The sequence below is a fragment of the Podarcis tiliguerta genome, assembly GCF_965153285.1.
Source record: "Podarcis tiliguerta genome assembly, chromosome: 5".
Classification (NCBI taxonomy): domain Eukaryota; kingdom Metazoa; phylum Chordata; class Lepidosauria; order Squamata; family Lacertidae; genus Podarcis; species Podarcis tiliguerta.
This window is the reverse complement of record NC_139538.1, coordinates 2,629,722-2,656,610: the sequence shown is the minus strand read 5'-3', so window position 1 is coordinate 2,656,610 and position 26,889 is coordinate 2,629,722. Positions and strand designations below refer to the sequence as shown.

At 48.4% G+C, this 26,889-nt stretch overlaps 1 protein-coding gene and 1 long non-coding RNA gene across 6 annotated transcripts in view; one reads left to right on the top strand and one right to left on the bottom strand.

Moving 5' to 3' along the window:
• LPP (LIM domain containing preferred translocation partner in lipoma) overlaps positions 1-26,889 on the top strand; it is a 283,835-nt gene that overhangs the window by 30,443 nt on the left and 226,503 nt on the right. Inside the window, exon 1 of one of the 5 annotated variants that reach the window (XM_083442229.1) lies at positions 5,431-5,623. The exons of the other annotated variants lie outside the window; for them this stretch is intronic. The gene's annotated coding sequence lies outside the window, so the exon portion shown is untranslated. Of the gene's footprint in view, positions 1-5,430; positions 5,624-26,889 lie in introns of those variants that run through there. 5 annotated transcript variants of the gene reach the window in all.
• LOC310678538 overlaps positions 1-26,889 on the bottom strand; it is a 111,685-nt gene that overhangs the window by 67,721 nt on the left and 17,075 nt on the right. The window lies entirely within an intron of this gene.

Here is a 26,889-nt window from a genome sequence, read left to right as displayed (position 1 = left end):
GTGCCATGTATAAATCTGTTTAAATCGAATCTCTCCCCTGTTCCTAACTCTGACGTCCCTCCTCTCTTAACTCTGGTCCAAGCTGGAGAATTGGTGAGAATATCTTTCTTACTTCTCTCCAGAGACGACAAGCCTACTCAGGTGGTGCCTTGCTCTCTCCATCTCTCCTGTGCCTTGAGGGCGAGATCCCGATTGCGGAGAGCTCTCAGTCATTTCTAACATGGCAGAAGTAAACACCGCTGCCTTTCGTGTTTCCCTTGCACCCGTGTCTTCTTGTTGATGGATGGGGCAAAAGGACTTGTGTGCTTGAGAATGGAGGGCCAGGGGTTTTGATGTTACCCTATTTCTCTCTACTCCTCTGGCTTTTGAGATGCGGATTCTGTTTCGATGAAGGGAGAGGCTTTGCTGAGTGGCAAGGGGATTGCAGCTTTGAGGAAGCTTACGGGGTTGGCAGCAGTGGGTGGAGCGATGGCACTGACTCTCTGTACAACCTGCAGTGCAAAAAGGACAAGGTTTTTACATCTTAAATTTCACATTTAAGCAGATACAGTGGTGCCTCGCAAGACGAAATTAATTCATTCTGCGAGTTTTTTCGTCTTGTGAATTTTTTTGTCTTGCGAAGCACCACTGTGTATTGACGGTTTCCCATACGAATGCATTGGCGGTTTTTTAAAAAAGGCGCAAGACGTTTTCGTCTTGCGAAGCAAGCCCACAGGGAAATCCGTCTTGCGAAGCAACTCAGAAAACGAAAAACTCTTTCGTCTTGCGAGTTTTTCGTCTTGCGAGGCATTCGTCTTGCGAGGTACCACCGTAGATGGCCTTCTGTCCTGGATGCTTTAGCTGAGATTAATAATAATAATAATAATAATAATAATAATAATAATAATAATTTCTTATTTATACCCCGCCCATCTGGCTAGCTTTCCCCAGCCACTCTAGCTGGCTTTCAACAGAATATTAATATACAATAGTCTATTAAACATTAAAAGCTTCTCTAAACGGGGCTGCCTTCAGATGTCTTCTAAAAGTCTGGTACTTATTGTTCTCTTTGACATCTGGTGGGAGGGCGTTCCACAGGGCGGGTGCCACCACTGAGAAGGCCCTCTGCTTGGTTCCCTGTAACTTGGCTTCTCGCAGGGAGGGAACTGCCAGAAGGCCCTCGGTGCTGGACCTCAGTGTCCGGGCAGAATGATAGGGGTGGAGACGCTCCTTCCGACATTCCTGGATTGCACGGGGTTGGACTAGATGACCCCTGGAGTCCCTTCCAGCTCTACAGTTCTGTGATTCTATTATCTCCACCTGTGCCATCTGAGCAGTTTCTGTTCAATCTAGTCATTGTCACCTATTGTACCCCAGTTCCCACCCACCAGAAACTGTCTTTAAAAAGCAGAAAAGCAAGCTAGCCATGGCTGATCCTGGTAGAATCATAGAATCGTAGAATTGGAAGGGACCCCCAAGATTCATCTAGTCCACCCCCCTGCAATGCAGGAATATCAGTTAAAGCATCCGAGACAGATGGCCATCTAACCTCTGCTTAGAAACCTCCAAGGAAGGAGAGTCTACAATCTCCCAAGGGAGTCTGTTCTACTATCGAAAGCTCTCCCTGTCAGAAAGTTCTTCCTGATGTTTAGTCTGCATCTCCTTTCTTGTAACTTGAAGCTGTGGGTTCGAGTCCTACTCTCCAAAGCAGGAGAGCCCTCTTAAGGTGACCTGGAATCACGGGAGCTAGAAGGGACCCTGAGGGTCATCTAGTCCAACCCCCTGCAATGAAGGAATCTCAGCTAAAGAATCCAGGACAGATGGCCATCCAACCTTTGCTTAAAAACCTCCAAGGAAGGAGAGATCTGAAGAGCTTCTGGCAGAATACTTGTTCAGGAGTTGCAGGTCTGCTTCTGTGTAATACAGTCATACCTCGAGTAACAGATGCTTCAGGTTGCGTTTTTTTGGGTTACAGACTGCCGAAACAAGGAAGTACCGGAATGGGTTACCTCTGGGTTTTGGCGGCCGTGCATGTGCAGAAGCACTAAATCACGCTTTGCGCATGCGCATTAATGCTAAATTGCAGCCCACACGTACGCAGACGCGCAGCTGTGGGTTGCGAATGATGCGGGTTGTGAATGTGCATCCCACATGTATCACATTCACAACCCAAGAGTCCATTTATTATTTATTATTTATTATTTATTAGGGACGCGGGTGGCACTGTGGGTTAAACGACAGAGCCTAGGACTTGCCGATCAGAAGGTTGGCGGTTCAAATGTGACGGGGTGAGCTCCCGTTGCTCAGTCCCTGCTCCTGCCCACCTAGCAGTTCGAAAGCACGTCAAAGTGCAAGTAGATCAATAGGTACCACTCCAGTGGGAAGGTAAATGGCGTTTCTGTGTGCTGCTCTGCTTCGCCAGAAGTGGCTTAGTCCTGCTGGCCACATGACCCGGAAGCTGTACTCCGGCTCCCTCGGCTAGTAAAGCGAGATGAGCGTCACAACCCCAGAGTCGGCCACGACTGGACCTAATGGTCAGGGGTCCCTTTACCTTTACCTTTATTATTTATACCTGCCCTGGCTGGGTTTCTCCAGCCACTCTGGGCGGCTGCCAACAAAATATTAAAAATACATTAAACGTGTAGGACTTGATACCATCCTGTTCCGCACCAACCTGTGTCATCCTGGCGTGTGCTTGCGTCCTCCCCACCTCCGGGTCTGTGCCGCCTAGGGATCAGTTGTGCAGACTGACAACGCCCCTGGCACACACACAGCCCGACTTTCCTATCTCTCCCTGTGAAATCTGAGCGATATCCTGCGCATTGGTGTTGCGTCCTCCCTGCTGATGCTGCCGCCAGATCCTCTCAGCCGCTGGCCTAAGCCCCCCCTGAGCCCTGCAGTAGTACATCATGAAGCCAGTTTCTGAGCAGATCCTTGCCATATATGGCCAAAGCCCAGGACTCCTGCTCCTTTGCCTGCAGAACTGATAAGTGTCTTGTTTTAAGAGAGCAGCCACAGGCTGCCCCCGCAATCTCCAGCTGCGTCACAGCCCTTTTTTTCCTGGATTGCGCATTCTTTAGATTTTCGGTCCTCAAATTGCGGAGAGAGGACTGTTTGCACTGGGAGGGCTGTCTTGTCTTCTGCAACTGGCCCCCAGGGAAAATAGATAAATAAAATAGAAGGAGGGCATATAAAGGCTGCAGTCCCATTGAACTCTCTCACCCCAGGGCCCAAGGAGAAGAGAAAAATACATTTACAAGGCAAAGCACTGTAAGCATAGAGCACTCTCGGGCTCTATGTATGTGTGTCCTCTTTTCCGTTTGAGCTGGAGAGGGGGTGCATGGAAGGGTTATTTATTATTATTAAAGGTAAAGGTAAAGGTACCCCTGCCCGTACGGGCCAGTCGTGTCCGACTCTAGGGTTGTGCGCTCATCTCACCCTAGAGGCCGGGAACCAGCACTGTCCGCAGACACTTCCGGGTCACGTGGCCACCGTGACAAAGCTACTCTGGCGAGCCAGAGCCGCACACGGAAATGCCATTTACCTTTCCGCCGGAGCGATACCTATTTATCTACTTGCACTGACGTGCTTTCAAACTGCTAGGTTGGCAGGCGCTGGGACCGAGCAGCGGGAGCGCACCCCGCCGCGGGGATTCGAACCGCCGACCATGCGATCGGCAAGTCCTAGGCGCTGAGGTTTTACCCACAGCACCACCCGCATCCCTATTTTTTTTTTATTATTATTATTATTATTAAATATATTGGTCTATATACCCAGAGGTCTCAGGGCGGTTCACAGAACAAAAGCAAAATATAAAACCACAAAACATAGAATTAAAATAAAAACAACAACGCAATAACACACACACACACCCAATCAGTGGGGGCTGATTCTGTACTTTCTTATGCAGTTACAAACTTGGTAGATCAGAGGAATGCTGTGAACATAGTGTATCTTGATTTCAGTAAGGCTTTTGGCAAAGTCCCCCGTGATATTCTCGCAGGGAAGCTGGTAAAACGTGGGTTGAGTGAGGTAACTGTTAGGTGGATTTGTAGCTGGTTGACTGACCAAACCCAAAGAGGCCTCATTAATGGTTTCCCGTCACCCTGGGGAAGAGTGGCGAGTGGGGTGCCCCAGAGTTCTGTCCTGGGCCTGTTGTTATTCAGTGTCTTTATAAATGACTTGGATGAAGGAATTGAGGGGATGCTCATCAAATTTGCAGATGACACCAAACTGGGAGGGGTAGCTAATGCCGCAGATGACACAATGTGAAAAGGATCTCGGGGTCTTGGTGGACCACAAGTCAACAGTTCCAACCAACCCCAGCCAGCATGGCTGCTGTAGAGGGATGATGGACGTTTGAGGGTTCCAGCAACACCTGAGCCGTATAGGCAATGCTGTGCCCATGTGCTCAACCCCAGGTGTGGACCTGGTAAAGTCGCTGCTTTGCTGAAAGCCTTGTCTATGCCAGAGCTGCTCTGGCCATCAGCACATGACAAGGCCATTGGCTGCCTGTGAAGCCCTGTGCTTTGTGAGTGCTGCTGATCAGCTGGGGTTGGCGCTTGGTTTCTGCCAGGTGATGGGCAGACAGGCGGCCCTCGCCACCTCTCCAGCATGGGAGAGATAAGGATTCAGTCAGCTGCCCGGATCCAATTGCCCACCTGTGTTGTTGCTACAGAATGGATGCACATAGTCTGAGGAAAGTCCTTTGCAGCTCTGGATTCTACAGTTTGCAAATAAAGAGCGTGGCAGTTGCCCTGTTGCATCAGATAGATTTGTGGAGTCATAGAGTCGAAAGGGACCACCGAGGGCCATCTAGTCCAGCCCCCTGCAATGCAGGAATCACTGCTAAAGCATTCCGGGCAGATGGCCGTCCAACCTCAGCTTAAATCCCTCCAAGGAAGGAGAGTCCACCACCTTCCGAGGGAGACCATTCTGCTGTGGAGCAGCTCTCCGAAACTGCTTCCTAATGTTGAGACGGGATCTCCTTTCTTGCCATTTGAATGCCCTCTGGAGATCAAGCAGTCCGGCGTCCCGTTCCCCACAGTGGCTAAGCAGATGCTCTCAGGAATGGCGACCATCGCCGAGAGGTGTTCTGCCTCTGAGCGTGAGATTTCCACTTTGCTAAGAGCTGCAGATAAGGCTCCCAGGGCTTGCTGAACCCACTGAGGAAGAGAAACCTGCTGGAGCTGGTAGCCTTTGCAACGCCTTTCGTCGTTCCCTGCAACGTTGGCAAGGCGCTGACCTGGCAGGCCAGCGAGGCCCAGCACCCGGCTCGACGTTAATCATTGACCCACAGTGGGGGAATTCCGCCTCTGGAGCTGCCGTCCCCAAGTTGCCCGAAGAAGGGCGATTTTCCTGACATCCTTTGGTAGTCGTGATCTCCATATTTGGAAATGTTTACCCATGCTCTGATCTATTGGAAGGGGAGGGGAGGTGACTCAGGGCCTGGTGGAAGCGAGATTTGAATTCCTGCAGGCAGGAGAAGTTTTTCCCCTTCCTTCTTTCTTTCTGCTTGCCTCTCTCCCTCTTCCTTGTGCTTGTGGTCACTCCGGCAGTTTTGCTCAGTCCTGGAGCCGGTTCCAAATTTGTTCCGCTCAGGGACAAGGCGTCCCCTCGGGGAGGGAGAACAGCCCAGCCTCCAGTAAGTACCTCCTTATTGGCCTCGTGAGCAGAATGTCGAACAACCAGGGTGGCAGGGTGCGGGGTCACGGCGGAGCTTGCATCGTGCCATGTGGGTCCGGTTAGCGAAGAGGCAAAATGCCCAGTGCCAGACAGCAAGGGAGGGCAAGGGGAGGAGGAGACAGGCAGCTGTGCTTCAGAGTCCTTTCCGGCAGACTGTCAAGGTCCTTGCCAGTGAGGCTCAAGGCTGGCCTTGGCATAAATTGGCAGTGCCAGCCATGGTTTGCAGTCCGTTGTTGCCATTTGCCTTGAGTCCCAGGAAGGCGTCAAAACAGCCTTTATGGTTCCTGACATGCTTTGTCTCCAGAAAGAGCTGCCTGCCCATGTATGGTCTGTTGAGCCGCAGGACTTCTTCATTGCCCCAGTTAATATTTATCTCTGATCCATCGAAGGAATGGAGATCTCAACAGGAACAGTTTATTCAGCTCGCAACTTGTTTTCTGTTGGTGCCGTAATCGCCTCTTGTTTTTCTCCAACGTGCCAGCCCGCATTTTGCATGCAAAAATTTAGAAATCTGACCAGGTAGGGAGTACGTAGGAAAGCTACCTTGCACCGAGGGAGACCATTTAACTTAGTATTTCCTACACGGACTGGCAGCGATGGGTTTTGGGCAGGAGGGTCTCTCAATCCTGCTTGGAGATGCTGTTGCAGATTGAACATGTGGGATCTTCTGCATTTGAGGCAGATGCTTTGACCCTGAGCTACGGCACGTCCCCTGAACTCCCCTCCTTCCCTTTTTCCTGAAAGGAAATTGTTTTGTGGACAGTCAGGGAGCCAGCAGGAAAACCCTGGACCCCCTACTGCTTCCTGGCTCCTTGGGGGAAATGGAGGCAAGCCCCAGCTTCCCTCCTTTATCTTATTTTGCAGGGCAGCTGTGACGCTGGCCACAGATTCAGGGCATGCGGGAGAAAGTTCCCATAGCGCATCGTTCCCTTGTGGAACTCACTGTCACATGAATGTGACGGTCGCAGGATTCAGTGGTTTTTGGAGAAGGCGGAATTGTGCAAGAGAGGGGCTCTTCTGCTGCAGAAGGGGCATGTTTTTTTTGGGGGGGGGAATACCCTGAGGACACCAGGTTGGGAAGGACTGTTCCAAGCGGTCCTCTTGATCTGAACCAGTGTCCTTAAGATTTTAGGGTGCATGCCAAACCTCTGATCTGGGGTGTTTGTGTGTTGGAAGGGGTGGAGGTCTGATTCCCTCCAGCCCTGAACAGCTACACTGGCATCTATCTGCCCATGGAGAGGTGGCATTTCTGTGCCAGTGCCCAGCTCCTGGGTTGAATTTCTGTGAAATGGGGCATTACAGGGGAGGAGCTGAACTGCTCGGGATCCACTGGGTCGTGAGTTGCCCCTAATTCTGTCACTTCAGAAGGCCCAATTTGGGCCCGAAGACTAGGCCAGCTCCGAATTGGCACCTTGTTTCTATTATTGTTATGACTGATAGCATTTATACCTCGCCTTCTCCTCCCAAGGAGCACAAGGTGGTGTATGTGGTCTCCTTGTTCCTCAGCTGATCCACACAACAACCCTGTGAGGTAGGCTAAGCGGATAGGCAGTGTGACTGGCCCCCAAGGTCAGCTCAGTCAGCCTCATGGCCGAGTGGAGATTTGAACCCTGGTCTCTCCCAGGTCCTAGTCTGGCACTTTAACCATTGCACCATACTGCCTCAGAACATAGCCCAGAGTAGACTTTCACTTGCCCCCTACCTTTTGCCCCAGTTGGAGTGATTAATCCCCACCCCACTGCCCAGCTAAAGTCCCGGGTTTAGTTCCTGGCATCTCCAGGCAGGAGGATAAAACTTTGCTCTTCCTTTTAGTTCTGTCCCCTTGGTGTGTTTATTTTCATAGACTCACAGAATTGCTGGAAGGGACCACGAGAGTCTGGGACGCGAGTGGCGCTGTGGGTTAAACCACAGAGCCTAGGACTTGCCGATCGGAAGGTCGGCGGTTCGAATCCCCGCGACGGGGTGAGCTCCCGTTGCTCGATCCCTGCTCCTGCCAACCTAGCAGTTCGAAAGCATGTCAAAAGTGCAAGTAGATAAATAGGTACCACTCAGGCGGGAAGGTAAACGGCGTTTCCGTGCGCTGCTCTGGTTTGCCAGAAGCGGCTTAGTCATGCTGCCCACATGACCCGGAAGCTGTATGCTGGCTCCCTCGGCCAATAAAACGAGATGAGCGCCGCAACCCTCGAGTCGGTCACGACTGGACCTAATGGTCAGGGTTCCCTTTACCTTTACCTTTTACCATGAGAGTCACTATGCCAACCCCTTGCAATGCAGGAATCTTTTGCCCAATGTGGGCCTCCCTCGAACCCACGACCCTGAGACAAAGAGTCTCACGCTATCCCAGACTTCAGCTGTTTGCGTGGTTTCGTTCTTTGCTTTAGTAAACCCCTTTCTGGGTCACATTTGCTGGACTTGGGAGGGCGAGATGCAAACCGTTCTGAAAATGGGGGGGGGGGGACAATAAGGAAATGTTTCTGCCACTTTTAAATAAACTCTTATAAGGTCCACGTGCCCCTGATCCAAATCCCAGTGTCTGGAAGCCACAGGAAGGGAAAGTTGTTCTCGTGCTGGGATCCCGCTTGCTGGTTTCCCACGGTGGCATCTAGTTGATTCCAACAAAAACAGGACGATGGACTTGATGGCTCATTGGCCTTTTTCAGCAGATTGTCTTTATGTCCTTATGCCAGTTCTGGGAGGTGGAGAGGTGTTATGTACTGAGTTGAATAGGATCCAAAATGCAGCAGCCTGATTGGTCCTAGAACAATAGGATTCAGAATGCAGCAGCCTGATTGGTCCTAGAACAATAGGATTCAGAATGCAGCAGCCTGATTGGTCCTAGAACAATAGGATTCAGAATGCAGCAGCCTGATTGGTCCTAGAACAATAGGATCCAGAATGCAGCAGTCTGATTGGTGCACAGGAGCCACCCAATCCAGCTCCAGGTGGAAGTGAATCCGCAACCTGATGGGCCTACAGGAGAATCGCGGAATTAGCCAATCACGTGGGGCCCATTGTGTAGATAATGTATATAAAGCAGGTATTTGGGGGGAACTTCTATTCCTCCTCACCACTATGAGCTGAATAAAGAGCATGAAATCCACTCTCGACTCCGAGCATATTTCAAGAGGAACACACACCTTCATCCCAGAGATCCCTGTTGGATCAACAGTGCCATAATACATTGGGTGACCCCAAAGGGAGAGACACCAAAGAAAATCACCCCTTGGGGTTTGGCCCCTCAGGGTCTCCAAAGGGTGAAGGTGCTACCCTCCTTTCTTTTGTGTGTTTGTGTGCACGCACACATTTTCGCTCTCTGGTGTTATTGTGGAACAAGGGGGTGGGAGGTTTCTGCTGTGGGTGTTGTGGGCAATGACTCACACCGGAGCCTGGGTGGGTGAGGACCGAGGTTGGAAGTTGTGAAGAGGCTCACAAGCCACAGAGCGAGGCGCACATTGCGTGAGAGACAGCGGAAGGCTGAGTGGGATGACCCAGGTGATTGAGGGGGCGAGACCTGTCGATCGGGGTGTTTTCTAGTTTCAGTCAGCTGAATGGCCTGTTTTTTTTAATCCGGGTCTTTGATTAAATTGGAAATTCTGGGTGTTGCTCTCGTCGTTGTTTTGTTTTATGCTGGAGTTGTTAATTTGTTAGTTATTTCTTGGATTTGTTTTTATGGAGTCTGTAATTTTTACGTCTTGTTATCTTGTGTGTTCCGTGTATATTATACTGTTACTTTATTTCATTGTTTGCTCTGGGATGGAAATATTCAGTGGGAAGCAGGCGATAAGTTTGCACTGGCTGATAAATATGCATCTTCAGGGGCAGAAAGCCAGTTCAAAGGTGCCCTTTTTTACCTATAACACCTGTAGAAATGGGGGAGGGAATTCAAGAGATTGCAAAAAAAGAAGAAAGAGGATGGATTTCAACCAAACCAAATTCAACCAAAATGCAACACTTTGCATTTGACTTTAATCCCCCAATTTTGAGTTTTACCTTCAAAACGTTGCATTTGAATAGTGAGCATGCAAAAGCTCCCAGATCAGGCCTGCAGCCAGATATCCTATGGCGAATGATCTAACCTCAGGGCCAAATCCCAGTGTAGTTAGATTAAGTTGTGATTAGTGCTATATAGCGGGGTGGGAATTTAATTGGTTTGGTTAGTTGAATGGTATTATTGATGTATGGTGGCCCGGAAATGAGTAGATTTTCTTCTGCCTAATTTTCTCCCATGTTATTTTTTTTAAAAAGGTTGAATTTTGTACTTCATAGCTGACCTTCCTTTGTAATATTTTTCATGGTTGTTTTCTGTGCTTATTGGGAATTTTCATTGTATTTTTGCAGCTGATCTTTTAAGGTGCAATGTTTGTTTTGGTGCTTGAAAGAGGACGCTTTGTTTAGTTGTTCATTGTGTTTTACAAAACGTAGCTACTCCCTGGTTGTTGTTTTTTTAAATAAACCATGATAATGGCCAAGTGACTGATCACATGCAAAGTCCCTCACTACAGAAGGGCACCTTCTCGTATGTGTGTGCTAATTTTTTTATATATAAAGTTACAAAACAGCCACTTATCAAAAACTCCCTTGCCTCTGCATTTGCCATTTAAGATATTTTAACCTTTTGTGTGTCGAGGTCCCCAAGCCATCCCAAATAACTCACACATCACATGGAATTTTTGTTTAAGGTTTTTGGCATAATTTTGGCCACAACTTTATTAAAATACAAAAATGTGAGTGGTTGCTTAGGCATTGGTTGCGACTATCTGCCCCCCAGTGGGGGACAGACTGACATTTCACAAGCCTGCGAAAGTCAGAAAAGGGGAATACATTTGGGGGTAGCGACGGAGCAGGGAATCTGTCCTCAGCCCTCCCCAAATGCAACCAGGTGCTCTTGCATGGCCCTAGTCCCTTGACAGGGTTTGGACAAAAGCAATAGTTAGCTCCCAATTCCTTTAACGGAATCCCTTGCAGCAGCAGCATTAGAGGGGCAGGTGTAGCCAATCCATGCCCCTCAACCAACCAAACCATAAACCATAAACCAATGCCTAACCGCGAACCTTACAAGTTGTGACGATTTGCTACGCAGCAGGCAAAAACCAAATGGCCCCAGCCAATCAGCCAGATCGACAAAATTCCTACCGGGCCCCTGCCCCAAGAGCAGACGACCCCATGACAGGCATAGCAAGGTCAAGCGAACAACCCTAAATATAGGGAGGGGGGGCGGGCAATCCGATGCACGGGCGAAAAGAGTAAGCTCTACGCTTCGTGCAGGGAGTTTTAACAATTCTGGCTGTCAATCACAGAATGGCAACATTAACTTCATCCCAACAACAAGGGAAGCCCAATCACAACCGTGGCCAATGATCAATTAGCCCGCCCCCCCCACAACTTTGGAGTGTCTTGTCGGCCCCCACCGCAACATGTGCTCTCCATGAGGGAGAACACGCTTTATGCAAACTGCAGAGAGTTTTGTTCTAATATGCACAGTCTAGAAACTGTCCGATGAAATAAAATACATTCAAAAGGTTCTCCCAGCTTAGGAAGTTCCACACCTTTCTGTATGGAAAAGCACAGGTGGAAGAGGTGAATTCAAGTGTGCTGAAGGGTTCATTGGCTACTGGGTGTCCTTTTTCAGGTGAAGCATTTCTCTCTACAAAGTAGGCAAAGTTGACAAGACTGGAATTGGAATGGCTGTTGTTGTTTTTTAAAAAATTCCCTGCAGCTAAATGATGGGCTGAGTGTAGAGGAGCCTCTTTTTTGGGGAAGCCTCCCAGGGGTTTTGATGAAAGTTAGAAATCAAAAGGGCGGCATTTGTTTGGGGTCTGAGGCAGGCCTTCCTCAGGCAGACTGTACAGCTTTTAAAAAAATAATGTTCAAGGTGGAGAAGAATGCTAGGACTGCGTCGTAAAAGTGAATTATGCTGCGTGTCGGATGCTGTCTAATGAGGTTTACGGTGCATAATAATAATAATAATAATAATAATAATAATACCCCACTCTCCCCAACCAGAGCCGGGCTCAGGGGTGCTAACACCAGTAAAATTACAGTAAAAACATAATGGGTGGGGGGGAACCAATTTAAAATGCAGCCTCATTTTAAAAGTAGCCCATAGATCAAAACCATAAGGGGAGGGAAGACATAAGGGTCAGACTGAGTCCAAGCCGAAGGCCAGGCGGAACAGCTCCATCTTGCAGGCCCTGCGGAAAGATGTCAAGTCCCTCAGGGCCCTAGTCTCTTGTAACAAAGCATTCCAACAAGTCGGGGCCAGTGCTGAAAAGGCCCTGGCCCTAGTTGAGACCAATCTAACCACCTTGCAACTTGGGACCTCCAAAATGTTGTCATTTGTGGACCTCAAGGTCCTCCGCGGGGCATACCAGGAGAGGCGGTCCCGTAGGTACGGGGGTCCTAGGCGGCACAGGGCTTTAAAGGTCAAAACCAACACCTTAAACCTGACCCTGTACTCCACCGGGAGCCAGTGCAGTTGGTAAAGCACTGGATGAATGTGATCCCCCAGTGAGGACCCCGTAAGGAGCCTCGCCACGGCATTCTGCACCCGCTGGAGTTTCTGGGTCAGCTTCAAGGGCAGCCCCGCATGTGGATGGTCAGTGGTTTGTTAATGGAGCCATGGATGGCCAAGTGCTGTTGAAAGTAATCTATCGGAATCCTGTGGGTTATTAGGGATCTGGTGCTTGGCAATGATTTAGGAGAGCTGCGCATTTCCCGCCCCCCCCCAATTTTCTATAAGAGGCGGATTTGTGCCACAGTGAGTGAATCTTCGTAAGTAAGTCTGTTTGCATTGCATAGTTCAACTGTGGAACTCCCTGCCACAGGAGCCGATGGTGGCCACCAACCTGAACGGCTCTGAGAGTGGATTAGACAAATTCCTGGAGGAGGAGAGGGCTACCGATGGCTACTGGCCAAAATGGCTTTGCTCTGCCGCCGCAGCTGGAGGCAGCTGTGCTTCTGAATTGCTGGAAACCACGGAAGGCGAGAGGGGCTGTTGTGGTGGAATTCCACCGGCAACTGTGGGAACAGGATGCAGGACTAGATGGGCCATTGGCCTGATCCAGAAGACACTTTTAACGTTCTAATGTTCTTATGTAGATAATCCAAGACTCTTTGCTGCCTTGGTGTGTTTTCAGGTGGTTTTCTGCCACCATGAGGACTAATAACGTAAACGTGTATGGTGGAAATGCGAAGATCTTGAGATTTCCCTTTTTTTCAGATCTAGCATGAGATGGCCGTACTCTGCATTGCGTGGTGATTCATAGTAAGGCAGATTGGTAAATCCCCGCCTCTCCTTCTTTGAGTAGGAGTCCCTTTACCGCTGCTGCCCTTTAGAAACGAAAGCAAAATTGCAATTAACCCGTGTAACAGAGTGATCTCTTGATTTTTACCTTGGTGGTGGTCCCTTTTATCTTCCTTGCCACAAGCAACTATTCTGCGGGCAAAGGAAGATAAACTTTTCTATTTTTTTATATATAATTTTTTATTAGTTTTTTAACATACCATTTTCAACAGTAATTAAACATACTTTTACATCTTATTCAGTTTTTTGACTTCCATCAGTCCTGTCTGAAAATTTTCCAATCTAATCTTTTAGTATGCATTTCTTATTTCCCCTATTACATTTAAAACTCATAACCAATATCTCTATCTTTTTCTACTTGGTAACACTTCGTATATTTCTCCTTACAAAACTTCTTGTAGTCCTACTAGCATAATTTGTTGGTTACAATTGCTCTTCAAATAGTTCATATACTTCTTCCAGTCTTCTGTAAATCTCTGGTCCCGCGGGTTTCGAATCCTTCATGTCATTTTGTCCAATTCTGCATAGTCCATTAATTTCGTTTGCCATTCTTCTTTCGTCGGAATTTCTTCTTGCTTTGAGGAAGATAAACTTTCCTAAACCTGGGTTGCCCCCAGCTTTGCTGCAAGAAGCAGACTCCTGATTTGCCCGTAAACTGGGCAGCGGAGGGTAAGACTGGGTTTCAGAAGTGGGGGTACCAACCACTTTTGACTGGCTTTGGTAGCCATTATTTTTGGTTGTGTTCTGCCCCCCCTCCAAGGGGCAGGGAAATGTCCAGCCTCTCGCTTTGTGCCGCCAGCCCAAAGAATTAAGAGAAATAATTGATAATATTTATACCCCTCCCACCTGACTGGGTTGCCTCAGCCAGCCTGGGTGGCTTCCAGCATGCATAAAAACATAATAAATCATTAAAGATTAAAAAGCTTCCCTATGCAGGGCTGCCTTCAGATGTCTTTGAAAGGTTGTATAGTTCCTTATTTTCTTGACTGGGGGGGGGGGAAGGGGTCACATAATTCCATGCCCTCTAACATTTCTCTAATGAAAATAGGGACGTCCTAAGGAAAAGCGGGACATTCTGGCATCAAATCAGAAACTGGGACGACTTCTGTAAAGTCTGCAGCTGTCCCTGGAAAATAGGGGCAGTTGGAGGGTCTGGCATTGAGTCTTCGTCCCATCGGTGATGGGACAAGTCTCTTTCCCCTACCCTCTTTCTCTTTCTCTCGTGTTTTTCCAAAACAGAACACACACACACATGGTCCAAATCCTTGCAAAGACCGCATGGACACACCTTCACGAGTCTATTGGCCATTAGCTTGTTATTAATGGGATCCACATGTCTTGGAAGACTCAGATAAAAGGAAGACCTTCATGCAACACAAAGTGATTGAATTGGGTCCCACGGCAAGGCCAGATTTCGGTTTGATGAGGCCCTCGGCTTCTGAAGGTAATGGGGCTCTTTATAGGTCTAGCTGCCTGTAATGGTTCTAGGGGTTGCTCGTGCGTAAGCTTGTCCCAACGTCTGGCTGGGTTGCCTGAGTGAACCTTTCCTGTCCGGGCAGCCACTCGCCCTTGACCGTCTCAATCACTGGCAGAATCCGTCAGTGGGCGTTTCTTAAACTTCTTCCAGCAAAGAGGTTCTTTGACGCCCAGTCTTCGCCTACTTTCCCTGTGCGGAAGCCTTCTGCGCAAGGAGGGCGTGGGCAGCGGAGGACCCCTTCTCTCCCCGCTGGTCCCTGGCAAGGAGTCATGGGATCGCTTCGCCGCTTCCCCCACCTGCCCCCCTTCTCCACTGGAGCTACGCTGATTCTCTCCCCCAGAAGATGGGCTGCCCCTCCCACTCCCGGGACGCTCTCTGGGATCCCTTCGGAGCTTGCTCTCTCCCTCGGACACTGATGGCAGTTCCCTGACACTGCCCTTTGTCAACAACAAATTGTCACTGTTTTTTTTTGTGTTAAATATATGCTATATGGTAAATCCCTGTGGAACGCCCTCCCACCAGATGTCAAAGAGAACAGCAACTACCAGACTTTTAGAAGACACCTGAAGGCAGCCCTGTTTAGGGAAGCTTTTAATGCTTAATGCATTACTGTATTTTAATATTTTGTTGGAAGCCGTCCAGAGTGGCTTGGGAAGCCCAGCCAGATAGGCGGGCTATAAATAATAATAATAAATAATAATAATGATGATGATGGACCTAATAGGTATCAAAAGCCATTTGCACATGTTGCCCTGCAACCAGTCCATGCAGAATAGAGGCACCCTATACAGTCATACGTCGGGTTGAAGTAGCTTCTAGATAAGTATTTTCGGGTTGCACGCTGCGGTGATCTGGAAGTAACAGAGCACATTACTTCCAGGTTGCGCCGCTCGCGCATGTGCAGACGGTCTAAATGATGTCATGCTCATGCGCAGAAGTGGCGAATCGCGACCCGCGCATGTGCAGACGTGGGTTGCATTCGCTTCTGGATGCGAACGGGGCTCCAGAACGGATCCTGTTCGCATCTAGAGGCACCACTGTATATAGAAAGGAGCAAACCAGGGATATTTGAGGGAACGGCTAGCAGGCGGGGCCCATGACTTACACAATGGGAGCCTACACAACAAAAAACACTGTTGCTGCATGGAGGTTTTATTTTATTTGTTTTTTATCTTATATTTTGGAAATGTACATCCGATTTTTTCCCCTTTAAATTTTTTTGGGGCCCTCAAGAGGGAGGGGCCCTAAGCTATAGCTTGTTTAGCCTATACGTAAATCTGGCACTGTCCTACAGTGATGGCCACCATCTTGGAGGGCTTTAGAAGAGCGTTAGACAAATTCACGGAGGAGGAGGAGGAGAGGGCGATGGATGGCTCCTAGCCAGGATAGCTATTCTCTGCCTCCACCATTGCTTCTGAAAATCGGTTGCTAGAAACCACAGGAGGGGGGAGAGAGAAGGTTCTTGTGCCCCAATCCTTGTGGGTCTCCTTTTGCAGCATCTGGGGGGCTGCTAGGGGAACAGGAGGCTGGACCAGGTGGGCCACTGGCCTGATCCAGGAGGCTCTAGTTAGATTCTTCTGCTATGTGAGACCACAGTGCCGGATTTACATATAAGCTAAACAAGCTCCAGCTTAGGGCCCCACTCTCTTGGGGGCCCCCAAAAAAATTAAAGGAAAAAAAACCTGAATGTATATTTCCAAAATATAAGATACAAAACAAATAAAATAAAACCTACATACAGCAACAGCTGTAAGGGTGTGTGCGCTAATGTTGTTTTTTAATTCCCCTAATATTTTTCCCTTTTAAAATGTGTTTTTTAAAAAATAATATTCTATTAAAGTTTTTTTCATAATACAGTAAGATATAATAAGCGCATCTAAACCAAAACAAAAAAGAGAGAATAAGAGAAAACACCAAAGGAAAACAAAAATGAAAAGAAGAAAAGAGGAAAAAATGAAAAATAAGAGGACTTTTGATTTTCTGTCTCTCAGTTACATAAAAGAAACTATTCAAAATATTCACCCTAGAATTGCATCCAGCTAATCTGCTTTCTGCTAGGCCATATTTTCCCAATCTTCCTAAAAAGATCTTGCACGCCTATGCATTTTTGGGGTGGCTCCCCTGCCCCCAAGGCTGTTGACTTGTCCGTAGGTTGATAACCATTTTGCCTACAATACGAAGGGCACTTGCAGCTGGAACATTGCGAAAAAAGAGGGCATGGGGATTAATGGCAGCGTGATGAACCTCAAGTGCTGTCGGCCCCCAAGAAGTGTATGTGTGTACAATCAGTGTGGCGCTTTTCCTGGTTGACGGATCTTTCCTATAAGTGCCCGGCACCGAGTTCTAGTGCCGCGGTAATCAGTGGTGGCCGCAATTACCTCCTCCTCCTCCTAATTGTGGATGTGAGGATGGCAAGAATGGCTTTTAGGCTCCTGGAGTTCTGCGGTCTTTAATCTCCTTCGTATTATCGGGCGAAAACTGCTCCCAGGCTCCCTGTATTGTCGCATTAGCTAGACAATGGCCACTTTTATCATTGCTCCTCTTCTGCAAGATGCACTCACAAATGTTTCAGGTAGAGGGAAGAGGGAGGCATAAATCACTTCATTCCAGTTTGCCTCTGTTTGTGTTTTCGCTCAGTCTTAAATTCACTTCTCCACATTTCCACAGCAATCTGCATCCCTCCCCTGCCCGTTTTTTAAAAAATAATCCTCATGGAATCTCTTCTGCAATTTTCTCCTAACAAACACATTTTGCATGCAATTTTGCCCAATATAAACATTTTTTGCAAAACATTTTCCCCTAATAGAATGCACTTATGTATGTTCCCACCCCCTTGAATATGTGTATTTTTTAAAAAATGCACGCTTACTCACTCCCAATACATGTCAATTTTTGTTATTGGGTTGTGTTGCAAAATTTGGAGAATTGCGGTGATTTCAAAGGGTAGCTGTGTTTCGTTTTGCGTGCTGATTCAAGAGTTGTGTTGCAAAATTCGGAGAATTGCGGTGATTTCAAAGGGTAGCTGTGTTTCGTTTTGCGTGTTGGTTCAAGAGTTGTGAATTAGGTGGCGAGGCCATTGCATCTTGCTGCCCCCAATTGCAGAAACCAGGAATTGTTGGCAACATTGAATTCGCAGCTGGTACTTTCAAAGGAGAACACTGCAGTGATGCTTCTGTTGCACACTTCACAACTCTTGAACCAACACGCAAAATGAAACACAGCTACCCTTTGAAATCATGTTTCCTTTAAACATTTTGGAGGGCAGGTGGCGTAGTGAAATCCCCCCCCCCCTCCGTGAAGTTGCTTGGAATTCTCTCGGGACGTGGAAGGAGTGAGGAAGATTAGGAGATCTTGAGAAATTGCAGTTACTGCGATTAGCATGCATGCTTGACTCAGCGGCAGAACACATGCTTGGCATTCAGAAGTGACCGATCCAGTCATTCTTATTTTAATAATAATAATAATTTATACCCCGCCCATCTGGCTGGGTTTCCCCAGCCACTCTGGGCAGCTCCCAACAGAATATTAAACAGAATAAAACATCAAACATTAAAAACCTCCCTAAACAGGGCTGCCTTCAGATGTCTTCTAAAAGTCAGATAGTTCTTTATTTCCTTGACATGTGATGGGAGGGCGTTCCACCACCACCACCACCAAGAAGGCCCTCTACTTGGTTCCCTGTAACCTCCTTTCTTGCAGGGAGGGAACCACCAGAAGGCCCTTGGAGCTGGACCTCAGTGTCCGGGCTGGACAATGGGGGTGGAGACGCTCCTTCAGGTATACTGGACCGAGGCTGTTTAGTACTTTAAAGGTCAGCACCAACACTTTGAATTGTGCTTGGAAACATACTGGGAGTCAATGTAGGTCTTTCAGGGCTGGAGTTATGTGGTCTCGGTGGCCACTCCCAGTCACCAGTCTAGCTGCCACATCTCCAGGGTTGTATTGGCATCTGTCTGTCTCGAGAGACAATGGAGCGTGCCTTTGGGGGTGAAGTCAAACCCCTCCGTTCGCAGCCCTGAAGTGACCTCTCTGGGACACAAGCCTGGGCAGTGTACCTGGAGGTCTTGGGCTAGCCAGACCACAAAGACCCCCTCTGCCTGGCTGAAGTGGTCCAGAGGAAAGCAGAGAGCAATGTGTTTGGCACCAGCTTGGCTGCAGGAAGGAGGCACGCAAGACGCCATCCAACTATTTTAGGAGCTCTGTGCCGAATTTGTGTGGGGTTTCCTCTGGAGCCTTCCAGGTGGATGTGGATTGTCGGAAGCCACAGACGGTCAGACAGTTTCTCCAGGAACACTCTTGACTGGGAGCAGATCTGTCTCCAGGGGCTCAGGCAGAAACATGAATTGCACACTGCCTGCTTCCGGATCCTTTTAAATGGAGGTCTTGGGGGTTGAATTGCAAAGCATATCTTCCGCTCTCCCTGCAAGGGATGCAGGTGTGAGGGGAAATTCTCCAGGAGCCCCTGCCGCCAGTTTAGAGAGCACTGGGCTAGATGGACTCAAGGGCTGACTCAGAGAAGGAGAGCTGCATGAAGTTCCTATGGCAGAGCCTTCTTCGTCGTGGCCCCACAACTCAGGAATTATCTCCCTAGGGAAGATCTGACAGCTCCCTTTCATATGGGTGCTGAACCCCTTTGTATTTGGGAAGGCACTTTTTACGGCGGATTTATTCCTTTTCTTAGCTAATCATCTGGTTTTACCGCTGTGGCATTTGCTGTGTCTTATTTGCAAGAATATTTCTGCCTCTTTTTCTGGAATGCACTTTCATAAGCCTGTTAAATGCAGGTTATATATAGCCATGGGCCGCAGCTCAGCTTTGGAGCAGCTCCTTTAAATACAGAAGGCGCCAGGTTTTTATTTATTTCTTCATTTACCGCATTCACACCCCACCTTTTCCTCCCAACGAGCTGAAGGCGGCATCCATGGTTTTCTCCTTCCTCACTGAACCCCCCACAACAACCCTGTGAGGTTGGTTAGCCTGAGAAGCAGTGACTGGCACTCAAGCCCACACCCAGCGAGCTTTATATCTTAGTGGGGATTCAAACCCTGGTCTGCCTGGCATCTCCAGGTACAACTGGAAAAGATTCCCTGCCTAAAATCCCAGAGAAACGCTGCCAGGAGCTAAAGGGACCAATGGTTCTTGGTTCCCTGTGTTCCTAGAGGTAAAGGGACCCCTGACCATTAGGTCCAGTCGTGGCCGACTCTGGGGTTGCGGTGCTCATCTCGCTTTATTGGCCGAAGGAGCCGGCGTACAGCTTCCGGGTCATGTGGCCAGATGACTAAGCCGCTTCTGGCGAACCAGAGCAGCTCACGGAAACGCCGTTAACCTTCTCGCCGGAGCGGTACCTATTTATCTACTTGCACTGGTGTGCTTTCGACTTGCTAGGTTGGCGGGAGCAGGGACCGAGCAACGGGAGCTCACCCCATTGCGGGGATTCAAACTGCCAACCTTCTGATCAGCAAGTCCTAGGCTCTGTGGTTTAACCCACAGCGCCACCCGCGTCTTTGTGTTCCTAGAAGTAACTGAATAAAACAGATCTCCGAGTGAAGCTCACCCACTTACACCGAAAGTGGGGATCTGTGTTTGAACACACACACACTTTGGAAGCCCACAAACTGTTGCGCATTAGAGAGGTCTGAGGTTTGTGGCTTAGCAAGGAAGGTTAAGGATCAAGGGTTAGGTAAACCCCAACCTCCTGGCTGTGATATCCGAAAGCCCCCTGTGTTTAACCTCAGGCGATCGCAATCTTGCATGAAGAGATGAGATTAGGAGAGGTTGGGGTAGCCATGCAAATCCCCCCTCTCTTGATTCAGCCTTGCAGCAAAAGAGACACTGTGAGATCATACTAGATAAGAGTTTCAAAAAGCATGGGGGAAATGCAGAGAATACTTCACAAAACAGTGCCCTAAAATACATACCTGGACATGTTTCGATTAGTGTCTGCAGGTGACTTTGTGGATATTTAATTAGAAAAATCTTAATAATTACTCATAAAGGAAACAGCTTATAAGAAGTAAATAAGGAGGCCAGATACAGGATAAAAGAAGTCTTTTATTTGGTTGTTCGGCTCCTTCGGCCTATAGAGCGAGATGAGCGCCAAAACCCCAGAGCCTTCTGTGACTGGACCTAACGGTCAGGGGTCCCTTTACCTTTACCTTTTTATGTTATGCTTATTGTGTGTTATGTTCGTGTTTAATGAGGGTGGATTTCTGTATTGGGAGGTGGGAGGTTATGTTGTAAATAAAATTTCTAATAAAAAAAAAACAAACACAAAAGAGACGCCGCGAGTTCAAAGCAAAGGGGGCTTTGAGTCAGGTGTGGCTCAGGGCGCTCCTGGAATGCCGATCTTCCTTATTTATTGCTGTGCTGCAAACGACCCCCATAAATGTATATGGCACTTAGCAAACAGACGAGGGCCAAGAATTCCAGGCCTGGGAAATTTACAGCCCGAGAGGAGCCCAGACAGGTAGAAGGAGCAAGAATATTGCTGCCGTGTGATAAGAGCGGTTTGTAGAAATGCAGGCCTCCTCCTCTGGGGGTCGGCAGAGAGAGGGCTCAGCAGAATGTTGTTGTTGTAGTTTAGTCGTTTAGTTGTGTCCGCCTCTTCGTGACCCCCTGGACCAGAGCACGCCAGGCACTCCTGTCTTCCGCTGCCTCCCGCAGTTTGGTCAGACTCATGCTGGTAGCTTCGAGAACACTGTCCAACCATCTCGTCCTCTGTCGTCCCCTTCTCCTTGCGCCCTCCATCTTTCCCAACATCAGGGTCTTTTCCAGGGAGTCTTCTGTTCTCATGAGGTGGCCAAAGCACTGGAGCCTCAGTTTCAGGATCTGTCCTTCCAGTGAGCACTCAGGGCTGATTTCCTTCAGAATTGAGAGGTTGGATCTTCTTGCAGTCCATGGGACTCTCAAGAGTCTCCTCCAGCACCAGAATTCAAAAGCATCCATTCTTCGGCGATCAGCCTTCTTTATGGTCCAGCTCTCACTTCCATACATCACTACTGGGAAAACCATAGCTTTTACTATACGGACCTTTGTTGGCAACGTGATGTCTCTGCTTTTTAAGATGCTGTCTAGGTTTGCCATCGCTTTTCTCCCAAGAAGCAGGCGTCTTTTAATTTCGTGACTGCTGTCACCATCTGCAGTGATCATGGAGCCCAAGAAAGTAAAATCTCTCACTGCCTCCATTTCTTCCCCTTCTATTTGACAACCTCAGATATGCAGATGACCCCGCAGAATGTTATTGCACGCAAAAAGGCGTGGTTCTGGTCCTCATGATCTCAGAGACAGCTGAGCGGCAGCGTTGTCGGTAAGGGTGGATCAAGAGAGCCGTGGGTTTAAACTGCAGTGCAGGAGAATTTCAGGGATAAAGCCCTAATTGTAGGAATACAACAGCCCTGCAAGGTTGGTTTTTAATGTGGCTCACATATTATTTATGGTAGGGCAGAAACAGAGGTGTAAGAGTACCAGGAGAGCCTCTCGGATCAGGCAAGTGGCCCATCTAGTCCAGCACCCTGATCTCACAGTGGCCAACGGGGTGCCCTAATGGGAAACCCGCTAGCAGGATTCGAACACAAGACCTCTCTCCCCTCCTCTGGCCTCCAGCAACTGGTATTTAGAAGCTTTGCAACACCAAAAACACATGTGGCACTCCACGCAGAAAGCAAAGATGTCTACGTTCAGTTCATCAGCCTAGCCCTCCTTCCTCACTCGCTGGTCTTCAAAACAACAACAAACCTCTGGTTAAGTGAAACATATTCAATAAACGTACAAGACGTAACTGGCTGTATGTTTGAAAAAAATAATACATACTATTCATTGTATTGAATTGTATCTTTCAACAGAAGTAGCTCATAAAGTTCAACGGAAAAAGTAGAAGACCCAGTGGATCAGTTCATTCTCTAATCAGTTTATGAATAAGGTCCATATATGTGAAAGCGTCTATTCCACCTGTCTGTTCATAGAGTCCAACAATCCACACGAAAGGTTGTTGTAGTTCCACAGAATCCTTTCACAGACCCCAAGGACAAGGATTTCTGGAATATTAGCCTTGTTTCGCTCTCCTGGGCTTCATCAGCGGTACAAAATCTAGGTAATGCAAATAAATACAATATTGTAATCTCACACATTTTTACAGCAAAAATAATATAAAAACCGCCAACAACCGTACATACCATATATGATATCACAGGACAGTGGATCTTATAGCATAGTAGTAGCTGCGGTAAGCAGCGACTTTTACAGAGTGGGCTCCTTCTTATGTTCTTAATTTCATTTATATCCGACTCATCCTCTGAGTGATGATGCACATTGTTCCCATTTATCTTCCCAGCACCCCTGCGAGGTGCCCCAGGGTCACAGTGTGACCAAGTAGAGACCTGAACCCTGCTCCTTCTGGTCACAGTCTGAAACCATGACCACTATACCACACTGCCTTTATTAAAAAATCTTTTTTTAATAAAGATTTTTTATTGATGCAACAAAAAAAGAAGAAAAAACACAAATACCAAATTACACACAGGAATAACTATAGACACATAATTTTCTTAGCAAACAATATAACATATATTGGTCTTAACACTAAAGACCCAACCTCCCGTCTATTCCATATTTCGAGTTCATATTGCTTATTGCCAATACACACTTTTACCATAATTTTAACTTATTCTTAATATATCTAATTTCGTATATATACCTTGCAACTATTACTGAAGCTCCTCGAATGCTGCAACAGAATTTAAACTACTATATTTATTTTTCAGATATTCTTTGAAAACCTCCCATTTTGAAACAAATTCCTGTTTTGATATAGTCTTTATTTTTTTCTGATAGACCATCTAATTCGGCATATCGTGTTAGCTTTTGGATCCAGTTTTGTATAGAGGGGATTTCATTATTTTGCCGCGATCAGAACTCTTGCTGCCGCCGTCGCATATAAAAAGATACCCTTCCTCTTTTTATACCACGCTGCCTCTAGCAGGCTCATCCCCGCATCCCGTGGCCCTTATTTCAATGACGGGGTTCCCCTGCAAGAACCACCGACGTGGCAATGAGGGGAGAAGGGTGTGTGTGTGTGTCAGGGGTGTCCCTGAGACATTTCCCCTGGCTGCTTGAACTTCCTCGACAGCTAGCTGGTAGGCAGGGAAGCCCTTGCAACGATCCACAGAGCCATCATTATTTAAAACCCAGATGCCCACACGATCCGCTGCCTTTCCTTCTGTGGGATTTTCTCATTTCCTCAAAAAAACCGCCCGAACTGGTCGGCTTCCCTGCAAAAAACTCTTTTGGGTTTCCTGGAGAGAATGTCTCCTCGCCTGATGCAACGAGGCAGTTAATCCATTGCATGAGTGAGGCCATGTGGCCTAGGTGGGGAGGGAGAGCCCGGAGGGAAATGCATCAAAAATAAAAAAAGCAGTAATAATCTGGGGATGCTGCTCCTCAGCTTGTCTCCATAGTCTGCAGTTCTTTCCTGTCTGCAATGGAGATAACAATGCCTTCGGTTCTTTTGCAGCAAAGGGATGTGGGCACACAGGCGAGTCTGTCTTTCTCTCTCTCTCTCCCTCTCTCTCTCCCTCAAAATAAATCCAGCTCAAAGGGATTGCGCTCTCCTCACGACTACCTGAGAGGCCTCACCGACAGCCCCAAGCAGCGTCGAGCATGCAAAAAAAGAGTTAGACCATCAGGTGTCTTTGCTTTTTTGGCAGTCTGGGCTGCCACAACAGCTTTAAAAATAAAATAAAGTAACTTGGTTGATATGACGCTTGGCTTAAAATTTATCCTGTGGGGGTGCGGGGAAGTACAACGCGAATAGGAACAAAAGTGAGGCGGCGCAGAAGCGGTTTGTGGAAAATGGTGACTTCGTTTAAAAATGAAAATCATAGGATTCTAGTCCTCATTGTTATGGAGGGATGAAGTTGAGGGGTAAGGGGCAGCCAAGGCTTCTTGAGCCAGATTCCGTTTTAAGGTGGTGTCCGAAGGTCATGGGGAAAGTTAGCAATTTAGGATGATCTGCAAGGGTGGGGTGGGGGGGTGAGTCACAAATGTTAGTGCTGGGATTAGGGATAGGGTTAGATTCCATTTGCACTTCTCGGTACTTTTCGAAGCAGAAAACCGAACTGAAACATAGCCGTACTTTGAAATTTGTACCTCTTCTGAATTTCGCAACTTGCTTCTCCGGCCAAAGCGTGTGTACAGAAATGTCCATATAGTGCAGAACATGAGATACAAAACGGCGTTGCGTCTTTGCGATCGCTTGCAAAACTGGGCCTGGCAGGCAAAACGGCATACGGAACAGGCACATTGAGAGAAAGGCACACTGAAACATTGCAGATTTTTGTGAGGGTTTCTCCTTTTGAGAGAGAGAAAATCGCAAGCTGGTGTGGAAATGTGATGGGAAGTGAGCTGGTGCCTGGTGAAATGAGGAACGGTGCAAAACCCAACCTGGCAGGGTATCCGTCTTGGATGAGCAAAGGTTTTTGGATTGTAGCTCGGGCATAGGCTGGTCTGCCTTCTGCTAGAATAATAATAATAATAATAATAATAATAATAATAATTTATTATTTATAACCTGCCCTGCGGAAAGAAATCAGATCCTGCAGGGCCCTGGACTCATGAGACAGAGCATTCCACCAGGCTGGAGCCAGTGTTGAAAAGGCCCTGGCTCTGGTTGAGGCTTATCTGACTTCCTTAGGGCCCGGGACCTCTAGGGTGTTGCTATTTATGGACCTTAAGGTCCTCCGTGGGACATACCAGGAGAGGCGGTCCCATAGGTACAAGGGTCCTAGGCCATGAAAGGTCAAAACCAGCACCTTAAATCTGACCCTGTACTCCACCGGGAGCCAGTGCAGCTGGAAAAGCACTGGGTGAATATGCTCCCATGGCAGGGACCCCGTGAGGAGCCTCGCTGCAGCATTCTGCACCCGCTGGAGTTTCTGGGGCAGCTTCAAGGACAGCCCCACGTAGAGCGAATTACAGTAGTCAAGCCTGGAGATGACCATCACATGGATCACTGTGGCCAGGTCGGGGCGGGAAAGGTAAGGGACCAACTGCTTGATGCGGTGATGGTGGAAAAATGTCGCCTTGGCTGTTGCTGTAACCTGCGCCTCCATGGAAAGGGTTACATCCAAACTCTTAACGGAAGGCAATGGCACTAATTGGTCCCCCACAAGAGAAGGCAGTTGGTCCCTCATCCCCATGCCATCCTGACCCAGCCATAGGACCTCTGTCTTCGAAGGATTTAGTTTCAATCGGCTCCCATGAAACCATCCAGCCACAGCTTCCAAGCATCTGGTCAGTGTGTCCAGGGCCGAGTCGGTGTGGCCATCCATCAGCAGATAGAGCTGAGTGTCATCAGCATATTGGTGACAACCCAGCCCAAAGCTCTGGATAATCTGGGCAAGGGGGCGCATAAAGATGTTAAAAAGCATTGGGGAGAGGATTGCGCCCTGCGGCACTCCACACACCAAGGAGTGGCACGACGACATCTCCCTCCCTAGCGCCACCCTCTGTCCCCGACCAGAGATAAAAGAGCACAGCCATTTAAGGGGGAAACGCAGAAAATCCCAGGTCAATCTTGACTCCTGCCATTGGAGGTGTCTTGCCCAAAAAGGCCCTCCGCGGTCTCTTTCTGGAGGGGGGGCCTTGACCTTGCCGACCCCTGGTGCCGTCCTTGGGCAGCTGAGCCCCCTGCCCTGTCTAAGAGACAGGACATCTCTCTTCCTCCTGTCAACAAGATATATGCATCTCCCTCCCTGACCCCTTGAGGGGCTTTGCCAAGGAGGATGCTTCCAGTGGTGCCGCAGGGTTTGAACTCAGCGGGACCCCCTCGGAAGCCCCTGCGCTGCAGATTCTTACAACCTGACCTGCGTTGGCTGCAAATGTTGTACATCTTATCTGCGCTCCCTGGCTGTGCTCAGATCTATATATAACTCTCCACGGTGGGAGGTATTTTGGCTGATACACTCGCAGCTATGATCCGCCGCGAGAGATTTAAAAATATCTCGCTGAGAGCGCACGGTGACAGAAGCCGTCGAGAGGGCCGTGCGTGGCAGAGACCGCAGAAAGAGGCTCATGAAAGGGAGGAGAGGGAGCGCTTGTTGCTATCACTCTCTACATTTGTCTCTTGAATTGTTTGCTACTTTTCTTCCCCTGGCAAAGCTCCTTGTTTTTCTCCTGCCAGAAACGTTTTGTGCTTCCAGGCGGGGGGAGCAGTGTCTCTCTTCCCCTCCCTCCCAATTCCCACTTCACTGGTTCTGATCTCGGTGGGCAGCGTTCTAGGCAGTCTCTCTGGAGCCAAGGAAGCCCCGAGCCAGAGGAGCGGAGGAGAGGGCCAACAGCCAGGGTGGCGCATGGTTTGAGAGGGCACATCCAGCCTAGAGAACCTCTCCACCTAGAAGGACGGATTGGTTTTCTTTACAGAGAGCTGGGAAGTGGGTTGTTCTGCCAAAGA